The following is a 25,554-nucleotide window of genomic DNA, read 5'->3' on the forward strand; positions in this document are numbered from 1 at the left end:
GTGCCTGTCTGGGAATTAGCTACTACTGTTTGCTCAACCTATCTAGCAGAATTTGTTTATTTTACAGCTATCTGACCTATATATAGGCCAGAGTAGAAGCTTTGAGTTTTATTTTGCACAGATAAGTCAGAAAATACATTAAAAATACTGAGCATGGGTATTTTATTTCATTTTTAGAGATTATCACTATATAACATAAAATACATGGTTATTACTTTTTATAATTTTATGTTTACTTTCTTGAGAAAATCATAGGTTGAAAATCTATCCACTGGAAACTAAAGATAATCATATAGTGCCATGAGATACTTTTGTTTCAATTTTGGATAATTTGGGATAGAACAAAATGCAGTCAACCTTGTCAGAAATACAATTTTCTAGGTTACTTGACATTGGAGAAAGTTAGAATTGTCTCATAATTTCATAAAGGAACAAAATGGAGAATCAGTAAAATAGATGGTTAGCTAGGCTGTTTAATAAATAACTACAAGGAAAGGAATTGCTTTTAGTCATTCAATTTCAACATACCAACTCATCTTACTCAACTACGAAGTTTTAGTTATGCATGAGTCTGTTTGAATGAGGAAATGGTTAGAGTTTACACCTGTTCTATATGGTTATATATATGCATATTTATAGGCTCCAAATAATAAAACTAAGCACTCAGTCACTTTAAACCAAAGACTATTGAAGGGCAGTTTTCAGCAGCCACCAATGTCTAAGATTTATGAAAATACAATTATGATAATTTTAGGACTGCTTAGTGAACTCTTTAATGGGTGTGTTCTGTCTCCAGCGAACTTGAGTAAGTGAGAAGATAAAGAAGAGTTTATTGGAATAGTCTTGTTTTAATGGTTGCTTCTACTATATCCTCACTGTTTGCAGAGCTGTTTTCATGGGCCTCTCAGTTCAGGCGGTATACATGAGCACACCTTTGATTTATGACTTCATTTTAGAGTTGTTTACTGGACTAATTGAACAGCAGGAATTAGATGCTTTGAAAAGTCCTTTCATAATGGCTGTTGGTTTTGCTTCATTTCCTGTGTTGAAATGTGCAGTCAACATTCCAATTACACTTCATATTTTCAGCACAATAACCTTTATACCTAACTTCATCTTAATGTAGAAAATCCAAGCTGTTCAGCTATCAAGACAGATATGTTCTCTAGTTACAGAATGATATTGGTAAAACACTATAGCCATGCAAGCTTAGTGTACACTGGTTGTTAGGTTTTTTTTTTTTTCTTCACACACATTGGATCCATATTCCTGGCTTTGAGGTGGGTGTCTCTCAATGGAAACCATCCAGTTCTGGCTTTTATCTTGCAACAAGATATGTGTGGGTTGGACTCCAAATGTTAATAAAGTTACCAAGCTACTGCATTTCAGCAGAGGAGAAACAGAATTTTGACATTTAGTTGCATAGCAAGCTTACCAGGCCTCTGTCGTCAAGTAGGTAATAGGGAGTTTTCATTTTTCACCTCGGTGATTTCTTAGAATGTGTCTGACTGGTGGGAGGACTTAGGTGCATCGTCTTTTCCTGTTCCTCCCAATTTGTACCAGTTTTCAGCAATACATAGTCTATAAAGTGTGGATCACTAGGTAATTTGAAAAGCCACTGAACAAATAGTTTTGAATTTTTATGATGTGCAAGGACAATGCAGAGGATTAGGATATCAAGGTATGTGAACTTTGATTCTAGGGAATGGGAAGAGCAAGGGAAACTTCATCATGGAGGGGTTCATCAACCTTAGGCACAGGAAAAGGGAAGGCCCTTAAACATAGGTACCTCATGAAGTACAGCAGAACGTGATGAAGGATCTCAAGGAAGCACAAGGTTGAGAAAACAACAATATGGGAGGAGTGAGACATAACTCTGGGCCAATCTACTGAAAGTTGTAAATATTGTTTGAATTTTGTCTCAAAGCAGTGGTCCTCAACTTGTGGGTCATGACCCCTTTGGGGGGAGACATACTACCCTTTCATTGGGGCCTCCTAAGGACATCTGCATATCAGATATGTACATTTAGGTTCATAACAGTGGCAAAGGTAAAGTTACACTAATGAAGTAACACTGAAACTAATTTTATATTTTGGGTCACCACAATATGAGAACTGTATAAAAAAGGTCACAGCATTAGGAAAATTGAGAACCACTGTCCTAAAGAAAAGAGATTGGACATTATTAAAAAGCCATGACTACAAGGAGAGAAAATCATTAGTGACTCAAAGAGGCACCATTAGGATGCAATGGAGTATTTAGGAGAATTTTGTATCTTCATTGTGTTGTTACACAAAGAAGAAGATGGAGACACAAAAAAGGACAGTGCTATAGGATGGAAAGTAAGACTGAATCAAGAAACATTTCAGAGGTACAACTAAATGAACTGGGTGCCTGTTCTCTCATGCCTTTCTGTGAGGACACGAAAGATAGATATGGATGCAGAGGGCATGAGCATTCTTATAGAGGCATATGAGAAAAACAAGGGCAGCAAACATTTTTTTCTAAAATGTTATTTACTTCACTATCTGTATACATATCTATCTATCTATCTATCTATCTATCTATCTATCTATCTATCTATCTATCTATCTATCTATCATCTATCTATCTGTGTGTGCCATGACATACAGGTTGGGGTCAGAGAACAACTTGTGCATCTCAGTTCTTCATTTCTACCATGTAGGTCTAACAGCAGCAACAGCCTATGTCTGCCTAGCCATCTTTACAGAGAAAACACTGCTGATGCCTATGTGTCTTTGTAAGTTCAAATAGTTATGCCATTGGATTTATAGGACATAGACTCAGACATATGTAGATACAGATATATACAAAATAGAGACAGTGAGAGAAGAGGTCTCACTCTATGCCATGGCACACACAAATAAATAATTACAGATAGATAGATAGATAGATAGATAGATAGATAGATAGATAGACAGGTAACAGAGAGAGTGAGAGAAGATGTTGCTTAGAATGGGAATTGGTGTGAATACTGGACTGAATCCCAAGGAATTCTGATGATTAAGTGCAATTTGGAGAGATCTGATTCTTGTTTGGGTAGAGAAATAGATCCAAGAGAAAAATCAAAAGCAGCAGTGCCAAGAATTCCAACAGAAATGCTTATTTCAAGGATAAAGAATTGGATGAGGTTGGATGAGGTTATGAGATAGAATGAGAGGGCTGACAGTGTGCTTTAGTATGGCTTGCTTTAGAAACTCCACTATTTATCCATAGTTAAGTTTTAGTGACTTGGCAATCAGTGTTAGTAGAATGGCTGGAGCAGGATGGTAATTAGGTGTGGAAAGTAAGAAATTCGAAGGAGCAAATGTGATAAACTCTATGAGATTTGGTTATGGGGAGAGAAAGACTGTTCGTGTGTGTGCGTGTGTGTGCGTGTGTGTGTGTGTGTGTGTGTGTTGAGTGCATTTGTATGTATGTGTCCATGTGTGTTGTGTGCATTTGTATGTATGTGTTTGTGTGTGTCTGAGGAGGTAAGTAAGAATTATTATCAAAATAATGAAAAGTACAACATATTGAATTAGAATCAGGTTTTTAGGCAGTTTTCAATACTGAGAATAATTAATGTAATGGTTTCTTCTTTTATTTTTTTCCCTTGAATTGGAGAGGGGGAGGGAAATCACTTCAAGTCTTCTGATGTGAAGGAAAGATGAGATATCAGAGGTTTGAGGAAAGGAAATTTTTGTAAGGACAGTGCTCTCATGTTGCTAGAAATAAATACCCAAGACTGGATAATTTATAAAGAATAGGAATTTAATTTCTTCGTACTCTATGAACTTAAGAGCAAGTCTCCAGCACCCAGGGTCTGATGAGGCTCTTCTTGCTTTGTCTTCACTTAGTAGACAGCATGAAGACTCACTCCACAAGCTCTTTGAAGCTTCTGTTATAAGGGTGTTTCCCATTTACAAGGGCATAGTCTTCATGGGCCAATCATCTCCCAAAGGCCCCACCTCTTAACATGATCACACTCAAGGTGAGGTTTCAATGTGTGATGCCAAGAAACATGTTCTGACCACAACAGAGGTGATGCATATAGTGATTAGGGACCCAGAGTTGTCCTTCAAATCTATACTTATTAATGACTACTGGATACTAATTTGCCTACTAATAGACATTTACAAGCAGAGGTAGACTGCTAAAATTTTTGGTGTTGGTTGGCTATATTGCCACAGAGGAAATGTGAGAAGAAAGAAGAGCAAAGGAATTTTGGCTGTAAACCAAAATTATCCGTGGAACTAAAGGGTTGGAACCTAACCATGGCGAAGCTTCCTTAGGTTTTCTGTAGACTTAAAGGATGAAACCTACTCAGTGAGCTATGATGAGAAGACATTTCACTGAGAAAAATATCAGCTTCTGCTTATTGTTTTGCTTTGAGTATCTTATGTGGTGCTTGTTTCTCTTTGCAATAGCTTTCTCTAATAAGCGACCAACATATGCTACAGTTGTAGATTTTGGAGACAAAAGAGGCAGCACACCTTTATATAATTCCCCATGTTGTTTTTTTGTTGTTTGCTAGCTTTTAACACTCCTGTGTTGTGATTATATTGTTTTTCAGGATAAGCTGAAGATTTTTCTATTCATAGATTCCTATTTAGAATATCTACCACTAGAGCCTCACAAAAAGGTTTTGTAATACTCTGTGATAATGTTCATGTGTCTTTCTATGTAGGAACTGACTAGGACAATCAGTGCTGTATTCAAATGCTTATATATTCAAAAACCAAATCTAAAGTCTCACCCTATCTGCAGAGATCAATTTTTAGCAAGTGTGAAGTTAGAAGAGGTTGTTATATACTCTCTAAAGCTTGAGCCTTTTTCCTATCTTATATTCATGGTCTCTGTCATGGACAACCTGATTAATCCTGGCTCCTCCTGGTTCACATGGTTCAAAGCCCAATGGCTTATACATGTCTGGCATGCTCCAGTGTCTATTCACTGCTGTTGTTTAGTTTACTTTTCTGGGAATAAGAATGTGATTAGGATGTGAAAGATCCCTCTTCTTCTCCTCTATAAAGATAATATTGTCAGTCATTAATCTTCCTGTTTTAGATCATCTATATCCAAGAGCATAAGGGAGAAGAAGATAGGTGGTATAGGAGAGTTTGTGATCAAGTATATCATGTTCTGTATTTTAGGAAAGTTTTGCTTATGGTAAGCCTACTAGGAATTTGTAAAACTGTTTTAATTCTCTCACTCTTATAACTTAATTATAAATATAATATACCTTTATATATGCATCTATCTATCTGGCCTCAAACTTGCTCTGTAGTGAAGGGTGATCTTTAATTTTTTATTGTCTTGACTACACTGTCAAGGCCTGCATGACAACAATCACTTTATGTGTTACTGGGGATCCAACCTAGGCCCATGTGTATGCTAGGCAAGTATTCTACCAAGTAAGCTGTACTCCTAACAATGAAAATATGTTACATTTCAATGTAATATCTGTGTCAGAATATTTGCCTATCTTTTTAATATAAATATAATGTATTACCTAGGAAAGAAGCATCTTGATATACAAGAGAAAAGAGACAAAACTAAGAAGGATTCATTTTTCCCTTTCTGTTACTCTAAAAACATTTCATGAAGTCTTTAAAATCCCTGTTATATAATCCACATTATTGACTAATTCCAATTTCCCTCAATAACAAGTATAGGATGTATACACACAAAGCTATAGTAGGAGAAGCCTACCTAAGTGTTTTGAAGAATGGTAAAATTAGAAAAATCACAGTTGTATAATTCCTAGTCAGGCAGGCAAGAGGGCTCTTTGTTTGTCCCTGCTTCTCAGAGTTAGTACTCCTGCACCCTCAGGGCTTTTAGGAAGCTGGATTATAGAGCAGACAGATATGGTTCAACTCTGAAACCAACATCTTTTAGTGATGTGATCACAGGCACTCCCTGCCAGTTTTTTCCTCTATTAAATGATGTTGTTAATAGTTTCTGACTCTAATTAGGGGCTAAATGGTGTAAGGCATAGCATGTTTAATTTTCATTCAAACTATAAATGCTTCTTCTGCAACATGTACTCATTTAATACTCACTTTGTTGTAGATGTGGCTTTGAGGACTGAAAGCAGACATGTATGCAGGGCACATAATATCCCCTGGTCTCATGGATCTTATGCTCTTAGGGCAGAACAAACCAAAATAGTACACAGGCAGATAATGCTAAGTGGTAGTAAAGGCCAAAATGAAACTGTACTATTTGGGTACAGTAATCTTGTCAGAAGTCCCTGAAAAGATGGTGTGTAAGTGATGCACAAAACATAAAAGGGACTTGGAGCATAGTTCCCTGGTGTTTGAAACCCAGAACCATATGTGTTAAGAATGCCATGCAGGCTCGTAATTCCAGCACTGAGGAAGTAGAAACAGAGGAGTCAGAAGTTCAAGGTCACCTTCAGCTGCAGAGTGAATTTGACATCCTGTATCAAAAAAAAAATTAAATTAAAAGGGTGAAACTTTAAAAAAATATGTAAATTTTGTTTAATCTTTAATAAATGGTAAAATTATGCATATAGCAAAGAATTGTTTTTAAATTTTCTTTAGGCCTTGTTATCAGTAAATGCTTGATCTGTATACCTATGCTATATTCTTATATACCTAGGGTCACAGAATTCTTTCTAAGGCAAAGTGAGTCACAAATAAAAACTAATTAAGAAGCAATATTTTATAAGTTGCATATTTTTAAAATTCTTTTTTTTTGTCTTTTGAGTTATGCTATAATTACATCATTTCCCCTTTCCTTATCTTCTTCACATAGGAGAAACTTCCATTTGAGAGGAATATTTTTAAAGCCCTGTGAGCATTGTTTTGCCCCTAGCTTCCGTGAAATTAACCCTGCAGCAGTGGGAAGGCTGGAGGAAATGGGTGGTCATATCAAAGCAGGCATTTCAGGCCAGTCTTAGCAAAGTTTGGGTTCTGTTTCAAGTGTAATGAGAAATCAAGAGAGGACTTTGAAACATATAAAAATGGGTAGCCAAGGGGGCTCCCCTTTCTCTGAGAATGGAAGGGGCAATTGAGGGGAGGAATTTGTAAGGGAAGGTCTGTGAGGAGAGAGGGAGGTAGTGATTGGGATGTAAAGAGAGTAAATAAATAAATTATTGAAATAAAACAAAACAGGCAACTGATTCCAATGTGTCTTTTTGATACTTTTAATAGGGTGTGTGAATCTGGGTTGGACAAGAGCTGAGGGTACCAGGTCAGCAGCCTGTTGGTTCAGTAAGGGAGAAGAGAGAGAGAGGGAGAGAGAGAGAGAGAGAGAGAGAGAGAGAGAGAGAGAGAGAGAGAGAGAGAGAGAGAGAGAGAGAGAGAGAAGAGAGAGAAGAGAAAGAAGAGGAGAGACAGAAGGAGGAAGGGAGGGAGGGAAGAAGAGAAAGAGGGAAAGAAATCATAATGAGGACATAGAGGTGAAGTATAATCATTATAGATAAAGAGGAGTTGATGTGAAATTGTGTGAAGGAACAGAAAAGGACTATAGGAAATTGACTATGTCAGACATCTGAATTACTAGTAAGGTAAAGTAGGCAAAGAGCCGATGTGTGAAAGAAACCTGAGCCAGCCATTTTTCTTGGAACATGTTAAATCTGATATGTCTTGAGAAAAATCAATGATACTGTATCCTAAAAAGAAGCTGTGCGGATGTTCTTACTAATAACCATCTTAATAAAATAAGCAAATGGAATTATTTTGGTTGGAGTATCTTTGATAATTCTTCATTGATTATCATCAGTTACTATTCAAATACTGGAAGAGTCTCTTGGCTATGGATTTGGATCAAGCAAACATGTTTGTAATCAGGCTCCAAAATACTTGAACAGCAGCCAAGTGGGCAACGCCAATGGTACTCAATGCTTCTTTTCTTTTCTTTTTTTCTTTTTGCCACACTAAACATCTAATCTAAATATTTATAAAACATATGTATACTCACAGTATAGCTTAAAATGGAGATGCAAAACCTAATATGAAATAATTTCAAATTATAAATTCCTCAGGAAGTATAAGTCACATACACCAGCTGATCCTTGTAGTTTGATTAGAATAAACTGTGGACACAAGGCCAAGGTGACTGCTCAGGTATGATGCCTAAGAACCAAAGGGTTTGAAGGTTGTCATTTGGATTTTATAAGGTATTGAATTTTTTTTTTATTGCTGTTTCAAAATCAAGTGGTAAATAAGAGGAAAATACACTACTTAGCTATGTGGGCTACCTACATACATCATCAAATAATTGGTCACTCTGTGTACTATAAAAAAGACTGAGCTTCTGGTTTGAGAAATGAATACTTCATGCTGATGTTCCCTAGCAGGGTGGCAACTCCATGAGACACTCATTAAGTATGCTTATAATTACCTGGATTCTGGCCAAGTGAAAGGAGGGTGAATCTCTGTTTCAGATTGTGTAGGATTGAGGGTGATTTGGGGATAAAGGATTTAGAATTAAAAGTAGCACAGCATTGGCCAAAAGTGGATAGGATTTTTCCTTCCCTAAGGTCTCTCTGATTTAACTATGGTCTTTAAGTGGGGAAAATAATTGTTTTGAATGTGTTAAAATTTGTTAAGTCTCCCAAAAAGTCACTTAAGAATTGACCAGGTACCATATGCCTGTAACCCCAAGACTAATGAGGCCATGGCAGGAGGATTGTGAGTTCAAAGACAGTCTATGATACATAGTGAGTCTCTAAAACATCATTTAAAAACTGAATATGTAGCTGTAGAGACTATTCATCAGCTAAGAACTTTTATTAGTCAGGATTCTCTAGAGGTAAAGAACTTATAGAATGAACATACACGTACACACACACACACACACACACACAAACACACACACACAGGATTTATTAGAATCACTTCCAGGACACACTAGTTCACAAGAGTCTAGCTAATCCAACAATAGTCATTTATCAATGAAAGTTCCAAGAATCCAGCAATTCTTAGTTCTCCCGGCTGGCTGTTTCAGTTGATCTTCAGCATACATTGGAGTTTCTTTCTTTTTTCTTTTTAAAATTAGGTATTTTCTTCATTTACATTTCCAATGCTATCCCAAAAGTCCCCCATACCCTCCCCCCCCCACTCCCCTACCCACCCACTCCCACTTCTTGGTCCTGGTGTTCCCCTGTACTGAGGCATATAAAGTTTGCAAGACCAAGGGGCCTCTCTTTCCACTGATGGCCGACTAGGCCAACTTCTGATACATATGCAGCTAGAGACATGAGCTCCGGGGGGTACTGGTTAGTTCATAAGACATAGCCTCTAATGACATTGAAGGACTTGCTAGCAAGAGTAAGAGTAAGCAGGCAAAAAGAGAGCAAGCCTCCGTCTTCCATGTCTTTTAATATAGGCTGTCAACAAAAGGTCAGATGAAAAGTACATCATTGTATAGCAGAATATCTGCATTAAAGATTTATCTTCCCACATCAAAGAGATGGATTAAAAGTGGGTCTTCTTACTTTAAATAATTTAATTAAGAAAAAAACATTCTAAAGGATGTGCTCAGTCATTTGGATTTTTGTTAACTCCCAGATAAGGCCAAGTTAACAACCAAGAATAACCATCGCAGAACCCGTACTGCTTTTTCAGGTCCCCAAGATCAAATTATGCAGCTCAGGAAGCCTCTATGTCTACCTCCAGGGGATCTATGCCATCTTCTGACCTCTATGGTCACTACACTCATGTGAACATATCCTCATCACTACCACTCAAACAAAATGAAAAATAAATGAATACATAAATAAATTAAAGCACAAATAATTGATTATGTCCACACCAAAGGCAAAGGCAGGAGGGTTGCACATTGTAGGGCAGCCAGCCTTAGTTACAGAGTATGATCATGTTTCAATAATGACAGGAAATGAAACAAATGGAGGTCTTTAAAAAAATCAGTGATCTCTAATTTTTTCTTATATATTTCAAGCTGGACAGTGATGGTGCCTTATGCTTTTTATATGACTAGTAGCTCAGGAAGATGGACATAATAGACCCTCTATACATATAGATGTCAGAGGGTGGGGATTTGTCAAGAAAATAGAGGCAAAAATCAGGGTAAAAGTCATTTTCTTTCTTTGTATACCAGGTTCTCAAATTTACATGAAAATGGAAAAATCAGTGTAATACAACCTTATACAATAGTCTTGGAATAAAATGTGTGAGAAATTTTAAGTTCCAAGACTAAGCTAATACAAAAAGCTATATGAGCCAAATGAAACAGCTGGGTAATAAATATACTTGCTTAGTTAGTGTAGGGTTGTGTTATCACAACCCTTTAAGGCCATCATTTCCCTTTTATTTTTCCAAATAAAAGAATCGGGATTTAAAATTGTGTTTTCAATTTTTAACCGAAGTACCTGACATGTAGACTTCACAAAAACCAAAATTAAAGAAAACGTTTGTGTTCAGTTCCTTTTCATTAAATTTTATAGAGTACATAAAACTAATCGAACCAGTTAGTCTGCATTCTTGGCAAAGCACTGCCTGCTTCTTGATACAAGGAAGTAGAAATACCCAACATATATAAATGGTATTGGATCCAGTGCATGTGTTTTCCCCCCCCCCCCCACTGTCTTTTGAAACCAAAGACCAGAAAACCCCTTTCTACACATTTGTTTTTAGCCATAAGGCTGAGAGAGTGAAGATGCTAGTAATACCTGAAAACAAAAGGAAAAGTTTAGTGTAAGCTCGAAGAGGAGCCATACAGTAAAGTCAGTGCACTGCCTTCCACATCTTTTCAGAGCAGGGAGAGCTTCAAGGTGATACACAAGAGGGATCAGAATGGGTGTTTTATATAAGCAGGAGGGAAGAAGGCTGCTGTTGTGACTTAGACTTTCTTGAAGAGTGGTTGGGATAACACAATTGTCTCATCATGTCAATTATATTCTAATTCCAAGAAAAATGAGCAAGCTTCACAATGGCAGATATCTTCTTATTATTAGAAATTATATTCATTATAAATGCTCTTTAAGAAACAAAATTATACTTGCTATTAATTGATCTTGACACCCTCTAATATACACACAGTATCCTGCTTTTTTTTTTACCCAGTATCCTGCTTTTTAATAACAAACTCTTTAAAAGAGACCTTTGTATCTTGTAATTGGTAGTTATGATTAATTGGGTCAATAAAAATTACCATGCCCATTTGGACTGTGTTTGGGGAGATTGCATTATGTTTTGTGTGCCAAGGTATTATGAGAATGAGCCAGTGCTGAGGATGGTAAAGAAAACATCAGTGTCCAGCTGACTCTGTAACTCATCACAACAAACCCAACTAACTCAACAGGAATTTAGTAGTTTCCAGTTTAAAATTCAATGCTCTGAATTAGGCTTCTCAGGACTACATCTCAGGTTGTGCCTGTGTTTCTTCTGAAGATTCTAGATGAAAATCTTCAGTTTTGTCTTTTTTAGTTATGTGGAGCTTGTGCATTCTGGGCTTCAGGGCAACATTCTCTGTTTGAAGTCAGGAGCGTAGCATCTTCTCAGACGCTATCATTCTTACCTCTCTCATTCTTCCAAGTCTGTTAGACTCACCAGGATGATCTCTCCATCTCAAAATTCTGAACAAAGTCACATCCACAAACTCCATTGTACCACAAGCTAAATTAATTCACATCCATAGATCTTGAGAAATAAGGCATAGGTGTATTTGACCAAATAATTTTTGTCTACCAGTAAAAACCATTATAGTCATCAAAATTAATGCAACAAGTATGAAAGATCAACAAATAAGAAAGAGTAGATCATTTTACTTCTTTTTTTTTTTTTTTTTTTTTTTGGTTTTTCGCGACAGGGTTTCTCTGTGTAGTCCTGGCTGTCCTGGAACTCACTCTGTAGCCCAGGCTGGGCTTGAACTCAGAAATCCGCCTGCCTCTGCCTCCCAAGTGCTGGGATTAAAGGCGTGCGCCACCACGCCCTGAAAATACCCCCAGTAATATGTCAATTTAAATATGTATATATTAAAAAACAATTTCAGATTTTGAAAATTACTGAAATAATCATTCTTATTAATAAAACAGGGACAAAAATGTATATTGTGTCCTCATAAATACTTAAACCTCATAGAAAAGTATCTGTCAATATTCATAAATGAATTTTGATTTTAACAACACATAAAGTATGAAAGTTTATAGATTATGTGTATTTGTATATATAATTATATATATAATTATATGGTCAGTAGCCAAAATCCTTTTGCTGAGATTCTAAAGGCCACCTCACTGAAACTAATAATAAAGCCTTCCAGTTTTCTCTGTTATTATTGGATACTTGTGACAGACATTATGATGTAGACCTTTGAAATAAAAAGTTTAATACCTCTCTTCTGAATGAATTACTAGTAGAGAACTCTTGGCTGCCAACATGCTTTAGGAGTTCACTTGAGTTGAAGATATTTGCCTTTTCCTAAATGATAACTATTTTCTGCATGATTGCTCATATGCAATCATTTTGATGAATAAAACATTATTTCTCCCCAATTCTCTAAAAAAAATAAGCTGTTTAAAATAATAAAGCAATGGATGTTGCATTCATGGAATACACAGGAATAAAACATGTCATAATAACACGAGGAGAATAAATAAAATCATATTTCACAGTCTTTACAATAAATGTAAAAGGCTGAACTATTAATGAAAAGAGAAATAGAGATCTGAGGAGGTCAATGAATAAAGTGCTTGGGATGCCAGCATGAGGATCTGAGTTTGGAACCAAAGTAACCAAAATATATGAACACGAGTTGGTCATGGCATTGGGTGGCTGTAAAGTTTTTGCTAGAGCAGGAAAATAGGCAGATTCCCCTTTCTGGTCAGCCTTTCTGGTTGGAACAGTGAGCCTTATGCTCAGTGAGAGATTCTGTCTTAAGCAATCAGGTAGAATGACAGAGAAAGATACACATGTGCACACCTGTATGTAACATATACATATACACATAATTAAGAACTATAAAAGGAGAAACTGTTAAAGAAATGTATTGCGTTGCCTTCAGCAACCAGTGAAGAAGATTATGAAAATGTAGAACGAAGAGGCCAATGGGAAATAGGGATGGCACATGACTTAGAACTTTTCAATTGCTGTGACAAAATACCATGAGTAAGACAAATTGTAAAGGAAAGTGTTTAATTTGGGGCTCATGGTTTCAGAGGGTTGGAGCACATGATCATTGAGGCAGGAAGCATGGCACCAGGCAGGCAGTCATGGCACTGAATTAGTTGCTGAGAGTCCACCTCTCCATCCACAAACAGGAGACAGACAGACAGACAGACAGACAGACAGACAGAAAGACAGACTCATACACACACACACACACACACACACACACACACACACACACACGCACGCAGAGAGAGAGAGAGAGAGAGAGAGAGAGAGAGAGAGAGCGCTGGAAGTAGGAATAGTGTAGTCTTTTGAAATTTCAAAGTTAGCCTCCAATGACACACCTTCTTCAACAAGGCCATGCCTCCTATTTCTTTGTAAACAGTTCTACTAAATGGGGACCAAGTATTTAAATGTATGCGCCAATGGTACCCATTCTCATTTACACTACCACAGCTGACTAAATACCCCTGGTTAAAAAAGAAACAAGCAAAGGAGGAGAAAATGTATTAACAACAGGCATATTTCAGCTTCCACCCAGACCTTCCAATAATGATGTTTGAATCAAAAGCAGAGTCTGTCATAATGGATAAAAATGAAAGTTCGTTTTTGTAAAATAAGCAAACTGTTAAAAATGATGGAAAAGCTACACAATGCAAACATTAGATTTAGAAAGCAAATGTAGCTATAATAATCTGAGACAAGTAAAACAAGGATTTATCAGTTCACTATAAAGGGAAAAATATTAACTCATGAAGAAGATACAAAAACTTCAGTTATACATAGAAGTGGAATTCCTAAGTACACTAAACACAAATGGACAAAAATAAAAAGAGAAAGACACAAATCCACACCTACAGAATTGGCTCCATCCTCTCTGCTGACTGATGAAACAAAGAGAAAGCAGTCAGTAAAGGGGTGGAAGACTGAGTAGGGTTTTAAAACATTCCCCCCTCATAACTGTTGCAGCAGATTGAAGTCAGTGAATATATGAAGATTTGAAGAGTCCAGAACACTCCTCATTCATGGCTGTTACATGAGATATTACAATCTCATATGGCGAGAGTAGATGAGAGTTGCAGTAGTTACTTGTCTGTGGAGTGAGAAGGGTTTATTGTAGCTTACAGTTCCAGGAGAAACAAGCCATTAAAGCAGGGAGAGTGTGGTGGTGGGAGCAGATGTCTGTTTACAATCCAGACACACTCAGGAAGCAGACTGAGTGCTTATGCTTATCTGGCTTTGTCTTTTACACTGAGTTTAGGACCCAGCCCACTGAATAGTTTAGGGAGGGCCTTTCCCCCTCAATCAGCACAATCTAGAAAATCCCACCTATGCACACCAAGAGATTTATTTCCGTGGTGATTAAATCTCATCAAAGTGACAATCACGATTAACAAAAGTCCTGAAGATGTGGATGACTCCAAAAGCATTCTCAAGCTGTGGAAGTAACTGACATGTGTGGGCACCACACCCAACAAAGCCTAGGGGGTGTTGTCAAGATAGATTATATCTCAGACTATGCAACAAGTCTCACTGAATTCAAATAGATGAAAACTTACAGAGTGTGGTCTGTGGACAGAGCCATTGAATGTGATTCATAACTTCAACTCAATTAGATTATAAGTCAGTGGAAATAAGATATGTATAAAAGTTCCACCTTTTAGAAATTGGAAAACGAACATTTCAAATAACATGTAAATATAAGAAAGAAAATAAAAGGCGTGAGAAATAAATTTTGAATGGAATGATAAAATCATGGCATAAAAATAATGTGCTGTGGGTAAAACAGGATTCATTGCGAAATGTATCACATCAAATGTTAACATTACAAAATAAATGACCAAATCATTTATGTTTCAATCGCTTGCATCTAGATAAAATTAAACCAAAGAAAGGAGAAAATAAATAAATAAATAAATAAATAAATAAATAAATAGGATAAAGATAACAACAACAGAAAAATCAACAAAGTCAAAAGTCAAGGATCTTCAGGGATTTGGGGTACAGGTCAGAGGGGGAATAGGTATTTGCTGTATAGTCGTGAGGGAAAAGAATGCAAACAAAAAAGGCCAGATAAAACAGTAACGAGACTGCTCTAAAGGAGGGAAAGAAGAAAGGCAGAGAGACAAACAGACACCGGCACACAGAAACATAAATACTGATATTCAGTAAGGATGCAGGGCTCTTATTGTATATCTTCCAGATCAGGAAGGATAAGGAAATATATTAAAGAATAATTTTCTAGCCCATTTGAAAATTTACACTAGACAAATTTCTAAAAGACAGCATATTAAAATGATAACAGAACAGAACATATAGATCTTATTCATGGAATGTATTAAATATGCAAAAAATCTATTTTTTAAATAAAGAATGTCCAGGCCCATTTGGTGAGAAATTGTCTGATTCTATTAGACATTTAGGGAGAAAGTATCACCATGCCAAAAAAATTCCTCCACAGAAGCGGAGAGATGGCTAAAAAGTTGAGTCAGAAGTTAAGAGCATTTGTTGTTTTTGCAGATGATCTGGGCTTGGTTCCCAGCACACCACAGATAACAACTGTCTGTGACTTCAGTTTTAGGACATCTGTCACATTCATCTTCTGACCTTGGATGGCAGAAGACATGCACATGGTAGTGTACATGCACACATGCAGCAAAACACTCATCACATAAAATAACAACATGGATTTTATACCTTGTTTTGTGAAGCTAACACATGTACAACACACACACACACACACACACTGATTCATAAAAGTAGCACTTATCATTTAAAGATGGAAATACTTGATTCTAATTAATATACTCGATCATGTAATGTATTGCTTTCTCTTAACATAGGGGCCAGAAAAAGTTGTCTGTTTTCAATACTTGCTCCCCTGTTGTATTGGAAACTATAGCCCAAGCACTGGAGATAGAAATCAGGACATAGAGATTAGGAAAGAAGGCACAAAATTTTATTTACAAATTTTAGAGTATATAGAAAGTAGAAGGGATGTGCAGCCTTAGAAATACTAACAAATACATTCAGCAGGAACCCGAGAGAGGCAAGAGACACAGAAGATACAAATTTGGAGCAACAGACAATTGCAAAATATAATTTATAAAATAATATGATCTAAAATAAATTCAAAATCAAATATCTTGAAAAGGATCAACAAATGTTTATTTTATTTATTTATGTATATATAATTCATGCTTACTTGCAGGTATTCAAATAATATTTTATTGAAGAAAAAAATTTTATTGGACTGGAGAGAAGTTTCAGTTGTTATGAATACTTGTTCTTGCAGAGGGCTGGGGTCCAGTTTCCAACATCTACGCAGTGGCCCACATTCATCTGCAACTCTGGTTTCTGAGGATCCAATGATCTCTTCCAGTCTCTGTGGTCATCATGAATACATGTGGTGCACAGACATATATGCAAGCAAACAAACCATATGCATAAAAAATAAATCATACAGAAATCCATGAAAATAAAAATGATGTAGTAAGCCAGAAGAGTAAAGAATGATTTAGATAAATCAAGCCTTGGTCTTAGGAAGCAGGACAATGCCCGCTGACAGTATCAGTGATTTCCTAGATCGATTTCCTATTGTGATTTTTCGACCCTCTGAATCTCTCCCACTCATTGTATGCCCGCTCACCCTTGGATATGTTCCTCCCAGTGTCCCAAGCTAGAACTTCCAATGTCATCCACTCTGAACTTCACTCCTGTCTCTTCGCTCTTTTAGGGTACCAGGGTACCAACAGTTCCCCTTGTTTTCCTCTTCATTACTGTAACCTTCACCTAACCTGTGCCAGGTTGAGGTCACCTGTAGAACTGTGACCAAAAAAAGTTATCTAAGGGCCTCTCATAGTAGCCCATAACCTGTAGTCAATAACCTGCCTTGCTTCTCTGCTCTCATCTTGACCTTCACTGTGTTTGCCTTTGGGCCCACTGCCAAAGGTACTTTATCAAATGCAAGTTGGCTTTTTAGTAGGATAAAGAGCTATGAGAGTTTGTGGGCACTAGTCAGACCACACTTCAGATGACACTCTGCGTGCAGTGTGTAACCTTGGGCATTCTACTAGCTTCTATTTCCTCATGTGTGCAATGAGGAAATCATAACCCTGAATATCAGGTGCTTCAGAACTTGAGTGACTCAGTAAAAGTCGTCTGACTTGTTTGGGGACCTCTACTAACTATCTTAATTATTTTACATAAGCATATATAAGCAAATATACAGACATATACTCTTCTGTGTATTATGTATAATGGTTAAATATAACTCTGTCCTCAAGTTGGCATACAAAGCTATTGTCTTCAGTGATTGTTAGTGTTTTATGTGTGTTTGTGGGGTTCTACATACCATGGTGTGCATGGTAGTTAGAGGCCAGCTTTTAGGAGTCAGTTGTTTTCCTCTGCCACTCTTTGAAGAAATGACACTCGGGTTCTCAGGCTCCTCCTGTAAATGTTTTTACCTTCCTATCCTCTAACCTGCCAGCTGCCAGCTCTTCAGATTTAAAGAGTTATTTAGCTTATATGTTAGTTGTCTTTGGGCCTTCATTTTCTGTAAAAGAAATTCAGAGTTTGTTTTTATAAAAGGCTCTGGGAAGGGCCAACACCTTGCCCTTTTTCTGAGACAGGACCTTTTATTTACCACTTGCTTTCCCTAAAGTCTTCATCATATCTGAAATCTTTGTATAAGTTAGTGTGACTTTCTGTGGTTTGTTTGTTGAGTTACATTTTTTTTTTATCCAGTGCAACACATAGAGAAAACATGAAGTCTGAAAAAATTCAACCATGTGTGAAATGTCCTATGGTCTCTGTGCTGTAGAACCACGCCCAGCCAAACCCTTTCCCCTGTGACTGGCGGTGTCTGTCTCCTAATTTCTGAGTGACTCATACTGATATAGGTGTAACAAATTCTGGCCAGGAATGCTCCCTCTTGTTCTTCCTCTCTCTCTCTTTCTCTCTTTCCACTCTCCTCCCTTTTCCCTCCCCTCCCCTCCCCTCCCCTTCTTTCTTTCTTTCTTTCTTTCTTTCTTTCTTTCTTTCTTTCTTTCTTTCTTTCTTTCTTTCTTTCTTTCTTTCTTTCTTTCTTTCTTATTTATTTATTTATCTATTTATTTATAATTTAATTTTTACACTCCATATTCAATTCCTGTTCCCCCATCCACCCTCCCACACCTACATCCCACACCTCCTCCCACCACACCCCGTCTCCTAGTGGATGTCCCCACCACACCTGGCTTCTAAACTCCCTAGTGTCTCCAGTTTCTTGTCTCCTCCCCTTCCTCCTCCCTCTCCCAGTCCATCTCTTTCCCCTTCTCCCTCCCCTCCCCTTCCTCTTCCTCCTCCCTCCCTTCTTCCTTTCCTCTTTCTCTCTCTCCTCCCTCTCCTCCTCTTTCTTCCCTCTCACCTTCCCTTTCTCTCTCACACCCCTTCCATCTTTCTCTCCCTTTTTTCCCTTTCTCTGCCTCCTCTTCCATTTTTTTATTTCTCATCTTCCCTCTTCCCCGCTTCTGATAAGCTGTTCAAACTGCAAAGATAACATCACTTTCCACTGATATCATAGTATCTATAGAACCAAATGATTTTCTCACCTGTAAATTGATGGGAAGTATAACAGGTGTGTGACTTAATACATGCAAGGCATAAAACTCTGAGCTACATTAGATTTTAAATGTCTTTGGCCTATGCCAAGGAGGTTGTTTGAACCCATAGATTTTAGTGGGAAGAAGTTAGGCCATTGGAAGGCATTCTGTTGAAGAGGATTTGGGGAATCTGCTCCTCTTTCTGTCTTTTGCTTCTTGCTGTAATGAGGTGAGCCACTTGTTCTGACCACCAGGAGCCACATGCTTCCTGACACACGTGCTGCTTTGCAAAAGCACTGACCCACAGGGTCTACCAAGGCTGGATCAAGACCATCGAACTGTTAGTCAAACTAGACCTTTTCTCTGGAGTTATATTAGCTATTTTTTTGCAGTTATAGTAAACAAGAGGATAACACAGTTACCCACCATAAGAAGTCAGTAACTGCGAATATATAGCACTAGTACTCTATGGAACTGCAAATAGAGCACTGAAATGGACATGTATACATATACTGATATGACTGTTTTGTTTGTGCACATAATGTAGAATGTAGAAAACATGCCAAAGGCTGAAAGTTAATCTCCTTTGTTGTAGTTTTAATCCCCTTTGCATTCAACAGTGTGCATTTTAAAATAAATGATTGAAAAGGTTGTAAACTGCTTCACTTGTTCAATTTTCTTCCATTTTATACCACTGAGATGGCAATTGTGTGCCAGACACTTTTTGATGGCATTTGTCACACAGAACAAATAGTTTTGCTAATACAGATATGTGAGAATTAGATGCTGACAGAATCAGGTCTGGTGACACAGGCCTGGAATCATCTCAGATACTCACAAGACTGAGAGAGAAGGACTGCGAGGTCAAAGTCTGACATGGCTACACAGGGAGTTCAAGGCTGCCTTCCACAACTTAATTACCTTAAAATAATTGCCAGATGAGAAAAATATCAATCTGTTTTCTAAATAGCTAACTATGTGCCCGTGGATGACTAGTGATGCTCTCAGCCCTAGCCACAGAGAGAAGCTGCTGCTGCTCCTGCTTTTGCTCCTCCTGCTTCTGCTCCTCCTCCTCTTCCTCTTCTACTTCCTCCTTCTTTACCATTTCCTCTTCTTCCTCTTCCTCCAGTGGACACAGGTTAATGTAGAGATTCACAAATGATCTCAATACAGTGAATAAGAGACTGTGGCATGCTCAGCACAAATGAGACATCTATATCACACCCACCACCCCAAAGGTCAGGGAACCACTTGGAAGCTGAGGCAGACAGATTATAAGAGCCACAGGTCAGGGAAGAGTGTCTTGTATGTTTGGACATGGCATGGCCTTTGCAATCATAAACCCCCCACAGCAGCTCACTTTGACTGCAGTAGACACATACAACATCAAGCCACTCAACATTCCAGCATCAACATGTGTGTGTGTGTGTGTATGTGTGTGTGTGTGTGTGTACAAAGCCCCACCTTTAACTGAGGAGCTTTTGGTAGTTGACAGCTGATGGGGGGGGGGGGGGGAAGAGTCATTTCTCTCCAGATGTGTGGTTATTGGTTTGTAGCCCACACTATTTTTAGGCTTACACCCCTGCACAGACAGCAGGAATTGGACTCTGTATTATACTTTAAAAAAAGAAGGGGGCATGAAGTTGTAGGAAGGGTTGCAGATAGGAGTAAGGAGTGGATATGGTCAAAATGTATATATATGTATGAGCTTTCCAAAGAATAAATTTTAACAAAGAGGGGTGAGGGTGTAGCTCAATAGAGTCCTTGTCTAACCTATGCAAGACTATCACTTCAATTCTCAATGAAGGGGCCAACACACTAGGTTAAAGTTTTTCATTAGTGTAATACTCGGGGAAAGAGATGGTACTTCATGACAATGTGCATTCATTGGCTACATTAGAAACTCATTGGTTTATGAGTTTCTAGACAAGGAATAAAATAAGTTACTTAAAGATTTGTTTTGATAACAGCCTCTCAAGTTGAAAAATCCCAATTAAACAATAAGCACTTCTCTTACTCCTGCCCCTAGGCAGGGTGCCATGCTGTACGTGTGGAGGTCAGAGAGCAATTTGCAGGAGTGAGGTCGCCCTGACTAATACATAGGTCTCTGGGAATCAAAACCAGATCCTCAGGCTTGGCAGCATAAGTCTTTATGCACTGAGCCATCTCACTGTGGACCAGTTTTAAGCACTTCTTATGTGTATTACTTAATTATTATTTCTTCTTTTACTTTCGCAGTAATGAGGACTGATCCCAGAACCTCACTCATAACAGATAAATAATTTATCACTCGTCATAATCCAAGCCCTGCCTTTCCTTTTTAACTTAGGATTCTTTATCCTACCATTAACATAGACGACTGTGAACTGAATACCGTGCCACTGTCCAGCACCACACTGCTTTATTGTAGCCTCGAGAAAAAAATATGAAAATTAAAAATTCAATGTACAGTGACTTCAAAGTGCATATCAATTTTGCAACACTCTACTGGCTGTACCTTAGAGTTTATGAACTATATCAGTGTTTTAGAAGAATGTGACAAACAATGTTATAATTACTTCTTTATTTATGAGATTTTCCCCTTTTATTGAAAATTGATTCTTTTCTCATCAAATATATCTTGATTACAGAATCCTCTCCCTTGACTTCTTGTGGTCCCTTCCCACCTCTCCTCCTGTCTAATCCATTCCCTTCCTGTCTCTCATTAGAAAAGAACAGGACTCTAGGAGATAACAACTAAGCATGAAGTAATAAAATATAATAAGATAATATAAAAAACATACCACTTTAAAGGTAGACAAGGCAACTCAATGAAGGAGAAAAAAATCCCCAAGAGTAGGCACAAGAATCAGATATCCACTCTTTCCACCCTTGAGAATCCCATAAAAATATTAACCTGAAAGCTATGACGTACGTGCAGAAGACCTGGCACACACCCGTGTGGGCATAGTGTTTGCTGACTGATCTCTGTGTGCTCATATGAGCCTTGCTCAGTTGATTCAGAGTGTCTTGTTCTTCTGGTATTCTCTATTCTCTCTGGATCTTTTTTTTTTTTTTAATGTAAAACTCCAATAGTTTAATAGTCTTTTTTAATTAATTATTTTTTATTAATCATTTTCTTGGTTTACATTTCAAATGATATCCCCCTTCCTAGTTTCCCCTCTGCAAACCCCTCATTGTATCCCCCCTCCTCTTTACCTCTATGCGCATGCTCCTCTACTCACCCACTCCCAGCTCACCACTCTACCATTCCCCTATGCTGAGGCATCAAACCTCCACAGGATCAAGGGCCTCCACTCCAATTGATGCCAGATAAGGATGTCCAGTCGCTACATATGCGACTGGAGCCATAGGTTCCTTCATGTGTACTCCTTGGTTGGTGGTTTAATCTCTGGGGGCTATCCTTTTTTGCTGGATTCCCTGAGCTCTGAGGCAAAGGATTTGATAGAGGCATCCCATTTAGATAGAGCTGTGTGTTCCAAGGACTCTATTTCTGTATAGTGCTTGGTAGTGGGTTCTTCTATCTGTTCCCATTTGCTGCAGGAGTTACCTCACTCAGAACGATTTTTTTTCCTGGTTTTATCCATTTGCTTGAAAGTTTCATGATGTCATTTAAAAAAAAAAACCCAACAGCTGAGTAATACTCCATTGTGTAAATGCACATTTTCTTTATCCCTTATGTTGAGGGATATTGAGGTTGTTTCTAGGTCCTGGCTAATATGAATAGAGCAGCAATGAACATGGTTGAGTAAGTGTCCTTATGGTAGGATGGAGTGTCTTTTGTATGCTTTCCTAAGACTGGTAGAGCTGGATCTCGAAGCTGAAGCAGATCAGTTCCCAATGTTCTAAGGATCTATCACTGATTTCTATAGTCTTTGTACACGTTTGCACTCCCACCACCAATGGGGAAGTGTTGCCCTGTTCTGTATTCTCACCAGCATAAGCTGTCACTCATTTTATTGATATTAGCCATCCTGACAGGTATGTGATAGAATCTCAAAGTCGTTTTGATTTGCATTTCCCTGATGGCTAAGGATGTTTAACATTTCTTTAAGTGCTTCTCCACCATTTGGTTTCCTCTTTTCAGAATTTTATGTTTACATCTGTACTCTACTTTTAAAATGGATTATTACTTTTTTGATATCCAGTTCTTTGGAATTTTTAAAAAATATTTTGAATATTAGCCCTTGATGTTATGTGGAATTGATAAAAATCTGTTTCTATTTTGGACACTGCCCCTGTACACAGTGGTGGTGTTCTTTACCTTACAGAAGTATTTCAGTTTCATGAGGTCCCATCTATTAATTGCTGATCTTAGTGTCTGTGATACTGGTGTTCTAAGCAGAAGGTTGTGTCCTGTGCCAATGAGTTCAAGGCTATGTTCCACTTCCTCTTCTCTTAGGCTCAATGTACCTGATTTTATGAAGTCTTTAATACATGTGAAGTTGAATTTTGTGCAGGGTAATGAGTATGGATCTATTTGAATTTTTCTTCATGCAACCGTATAGTTTGACCAACATCGTTTGTTGAAGATTCTATCTGTTTTCCACTTTGTTATCTAGCCTCTTTATTATAAATAAGGTGTCTGTAAGTATGTAGGTTTATGCCTGAGTCTTCTATTAAGTTCCAGTGATCAATATGTTTGGTTTTGTACCAATACCATGTGGCTTATATTACTAAAGCTCTGTACTACAGCTTGAGATCGGGAATGGTGAGAATTCCAGCAGTTCTTTTAGTGTTTAGGATTGTTTTAGCTATCTTGGGCCTTTTCCTTTTGCACATGAAGCTGAGAATTGTCTTTTAAACGGCTGTGAAAAACTGTGTTTGAATTTTGATGAGGATTGCATTGAATCTGTAGATTGCTTTTGGTAGAATGGGATTTTTACTGTGTTAATCCTGCCAATACATGAACATGGAGATCACTCCATCTTCTGATATCCCCAGTATCTTTTTTCAAAGACTTAAGGTTTTACCATGCAAGCCTTTCATGTTCTTTGTTAAGAGTTACTGCAAGATATATTATATTATTTGAGGCAGTTGTAAAAGGTATCCCCCTCCCTTAGATTTCATTCTAAATCCATTTGCCATTTGTGAATTAGAGAACAACTGATTTTTGTGAGTTAATCTTGTATCTAGCTACTTTGCTGAAGGTATTCATTGGCTTAGTAGCTCTCTGGTAGAATTTTTGGGGTTGTTTATGGATACTTTCATTTCATCTGCTATCAGTGATACGCTGACTTCTCCCATTCCAGTTTGGATCCCCTTGATTTCTTTAGTTTTCTCATTACTCTAGCTAAAACTTCAAGTACTATATTGAATAGATATGGATAGAGTAGATAACTTTGTCTTGTTCCTCATTTTAGTGGAATTGCTTTGGGCTTTTTGCCATTTAATTTGATGTTGGCTACAGGCTTTCTGTAAATTGCCTTTATTATGATTACATATGTCCCTTGTATTCCTGATCTCTCCAACACTCGTTTTTGTTGTTATACAAAACACTCAATGTGTATTTATTTAACATACATTGTAAGAGTTCAAGCAGACTCAATTAAAAAAATAAACAAATAAAACAAAAATAACACCACAGCTTAGAAATCAGGAAGATAGGACAGACCAGGGAAGAAAAAGGAAGACACGTAATAGAAGCTGGACAGCTTGGGTCAGGCTCTTGGCTGCAGACCTGCTTTAAGTAGGTTTCTTGCAGGTTCTTCTTCTTCTTCTTCTTCTTCTTCTTCTTCTTCTTCTTCTTCTTCTTCTTCTTCTTCTTCTTCTTCTTCTTCTTCTTCTTCTTCTTCTTCTCCTTCTTCTTCTTCTTCTTCTTCTTCTCCCCGAGACAGACAGGGTTTCTCTGTATAGACCTGGCTGTCCTGGAACTCACTTTGTAGACCAGGCTGGCCTCGAACTCAGAAATCTGCCTGCCTCTGCCTCCCAAGTGCTGGGATTAAAGACGTACACCACCACGCCCGGCACAGGTACTTCTTAAATGGGATTTTCCCAAAGCTCTGCATCATGTGTTTTCAAAGGGCTATTAATGTTGGGTTCTCCAAGCAGCCTCTAGATAGAGAGCAAGATGGTCCGGATGTCATATAGTGTGGACCACTTACCCTTGAGGATGTTCAGGCAGATGGTGCCCTGAAGTCATTGGGGTGGTAGTAGGGTGTGAGGAACTTCTCTGTGGGTGGGTTATAAGTGTAACCACTGGAGAACTTAAGGAGAGTTTATACTTCAGGTCTTCATCTATGGTGCCGGCTGCTCCAAGCATGGTCCCTACCCACTTGAACAGGTTGTCTGATTCAGGGAAGGTAGTGATTTCTTTGTTACCAGACATCATGAGTGTCATCATCTCCTGCTTTTGGCTCTTGCCCACAGGGCATGGAGCCCCTGTTGGGCTAGGCTCCCTTGCAAAAGGTGACAATGTTGGCTGTCACTTTTTTTTTTTTTTTTTTTTTTTTGCAAGGCCATCCCAGAGGTGCTGACAAGGAGACAAGAGCATAGAGAAGAAAGAGCAACTTCTCCAACATTCATTATCATGAATGGGTGTTGTATTTTTTTTTTTTTTTTTTTTTTGTCAAAGGCCTTTTCTGCATCTAATGAGATGATCATTTGGCTTTTTGTATTTCAGTTTGTTAACATGGTGGATTATACTGATGAATTTTCGTATATTGAGCCATACCTACATCGCCTGGATAAAACGAACTTGATCATGGTGAATGAATGATCTATTCAATATGCTCTTATTTCAATTTTACATGTATTTTATTGAGTTTTTTTTGTATCTGTGTTCACATGGGAAATTGACCTGTAATTCTCTCTCTCTCTCTCTCTCTCTCTCTCTCTCTCTCTCTCTCTCTCTCTCTCTCTCTCTCTC

At 37.8% G+C, this 25,554-nt stretch overlaps 1 pseudogene; it reads right to left on the reverse strand.

Annotated features, from left to right (window-relative positions):
• The window catches only part of LOC147000777 (ubiquitin-conjugating enzyme E2 C-like), a 49,861-nt pseudogene extending 24,835 nt beyond the window's left edge, over positions 1-25,026 (reverse strand).
• Positions 25,027-25,554: the final 528 nt, after the last annotated feature.

This window comes from Mus caroli, unplaced genomic scaffold, assembly GCF_978045245.1.
Source record: "Mus caroli unplaced genomic scaffold, Mus_caroli_1 scaffold_16, whole genome shotgun sequence".
Taxonomy (NCBI): domain Eukaryota; kingdom Metazoa; phylum Chordata; class Mammalia; order Rodentia; family Muridae; genus Mus; species Mus caroli.